A 2,425-nucleotide genomic window follows, 5' to 3' on the forward strand; every position below is an offset into this window, starting at 1 on the left:
TCCAACGAGCAATTCAGCATGGGAAACCTCTCTGTTAGAAGTGACAAGGAGAAGATGGATGTTAAAGGTATCAACTTTGCCAGCTTACCGCTGGCGTGACTGACGCGGGATTCTGCTTGTATTTTATCATGCATGAACAAGAAAGATGTTGACTGAGAGATGGAGGCTCGACGAGGATAAAAAAGATCAGCCCCCACCTCCCGTGTATTTTTCTCACCTATCAATGATGCTCAGGCTGTCTGGACTCTCCTGAGCAGTATGCCAGCCTCCATATCCGCAGTAAAACAGAGATCCTGTTATGGAAGCTTCCAGGAAGCTGTGCTTTTCCAATAGCCACATGTCAGTTCTTGCCAGAGAGAAACACAAACGATGTGTTTCTCCTTTAAACTTTTCTTCAGTAACCCCTCCGCATCAAAGACGCACTTCGTTTTACCTCCCGATACAAAGGACTACCCGCTCTAAGAGATGGCGTGGCGGTTTGGTGGCTGGAGCCCTAGCTGCACTGCTGGGAAATTTACATACTTACTGCGTAAATCTTGAGAGGACCATTGCCCCCCTTCTCACCTGTATTCCCTGTGCATCAGGCTGCAGCAACCTGCAACGCCTACGCCGGGAGCATTCCTTGCAGGGAGGTTTCTGAAGCACCCGTACCTCCATATAATGCCAGCAGGATGCCCAGCAGCATGAGGAGGTCTCGCCAAATTACAAACAGACAAGGGAGCACTGAATATTCAAAGGGAAATGTAAATAACATGGTCAACCTAAGAAATGAGATAGTTGCTACAAGCTAAAAAAAAAAAAGAGCATCTTGGGAACAAACGGTAGGGTTCCAGGTAATTTCCTCTATAGAGCCCCATAAAGCATTAATTTAATAAAAGCCACAAGGCCATGACAGCTTACTGCCAGTCACAAGTGCACACTGACTCATGAATAATTTATTCGGCAGGTGATGGGGGAAATCAGTAATTTCTGGGGGGGGGTTTGTCTTGGTAAATTGCTCACCCTCTGACCACTTCCATCACAAGCCAGAACTGTCAGATTCTGAAGGAAACATGTTTTTTTGTCATAAGGCACGGGGCACCTCTGAACTGTGTTTTATCTTTCCACAGTTGGACAGCCTTATTGACTCATTGCTCCTGTGATTGATGTTATGATGGGAGACAGGCCTTTGAGAGCTCTAGCACATTACTTGGCTAGTAAAATGTACCTTCACACGTTCCGAGACAGAATCCTGAGTCTGGTCCTAATCTGAAGTCTCCCGAGGTCTCTGGCGCTCGAGGGCCCCACGTCTGGAGCTTCCATGCATCGTAGCGGTGAATGCAGTCCGCTGTAAATTAAAGCCGCTCAAAGTAGATGCTATTAAAATAAAGCACCGGGCACACAAATGGTGAAAAAAAAGAATAACCAATTTTATTTCAAGTCTGCTTAATTGCTTCTCACACAGCGTTCATGGAGAAACCTCCAGAAAGGAAACAAAAGAAATACAGGCTAGACATTTATTTTTAACTTAGGAGACAATTTTGGTTTATGCAGCTTGTCACATGACTAGCATTTTTCTTCACAGAAAATTCACGCATCTTTTTAGCCTTCGGATAATATTTTAAGATTATTAAGCATGTTTGAGCTTCCTGTGAAAATCTGAAACTACAGATGGAAAAAATCTGAAAGATAATATTCTTGCAGCATAAAGTGACGCTTTTCTACGGTGCCTCATGTTCACTGTGAAGGATCCAGCTTATGCTTCAAACCAAATGTCTGCTCTATATTTAGTTTTGCAAAGTCTATTGTAAATCAGTACATTCTGGCGGTTACCACGTGCGCAGTCCCAGAGCAACAGTTTGGGTCTATTGTCGCCGGTTTCTAACAAGAGAGAAAATGGCTCACACGCACAGCCGTCACACGGATTGCAACGGCTTTTAGCCGGCTGCTGGTTTAGAAAACACGTTCACCATTCAGCACCCCTGGCAAAGAACCCCAAGATTTAAAAAAAAAAAAGAAGGAGCCCAGGAGGTGCCTGGCTAAATCTCCTCCGTGGGGCATCTGACGCACACCTAGCTAATGGACAGGTCGAGTACCAAATCCCGCGGAGGTCGGGGTGCGGAGGAACGCAGGAGGGGGGCCGCCTGCCCTCCCCAAGTACGAAAAGCTTAATACCGCGGCGGGTTTTGTTTTTAACTACGCGCCTTCCTCGTGAGCGTGGGACAACATATCGCTAGCACGTCGCCGTGGGTTCTGCCAGCTCTTGCGGGCTTTTAAACTCCGCACGCACCAAGCACAATCCGGGCAGGGCAGGGGACGTTTTTTGCTCCCCCGGCCGCCGTCCCACGGGTGGGCTTCACCACGCCCGCGGGACTCCCCCCCCCCCGCACCATCTCCCCTCCCCGGCCGGTTCCTCGCCGCTGCCCCCCGCGGCGGGGCTGGCCCT

This window comes from Haliaeetus leucocephalus, unplaced genomic scaffold (genome assembly GCF_000737465.1).
Source record: "Haliaeetus leucocephalus isolate CR32 unplaced genomic scaffold, Haliaeetus_leucocephalus-4.0 Scaffold484, whole genome shotgun sequence".
Lineage (NCBI taxonomy): Eukaryota > Metazoa > Chordata > Aves > Accipitriformes > Accipitridae > Haliaeetus > Haliaeetus leucocephalus.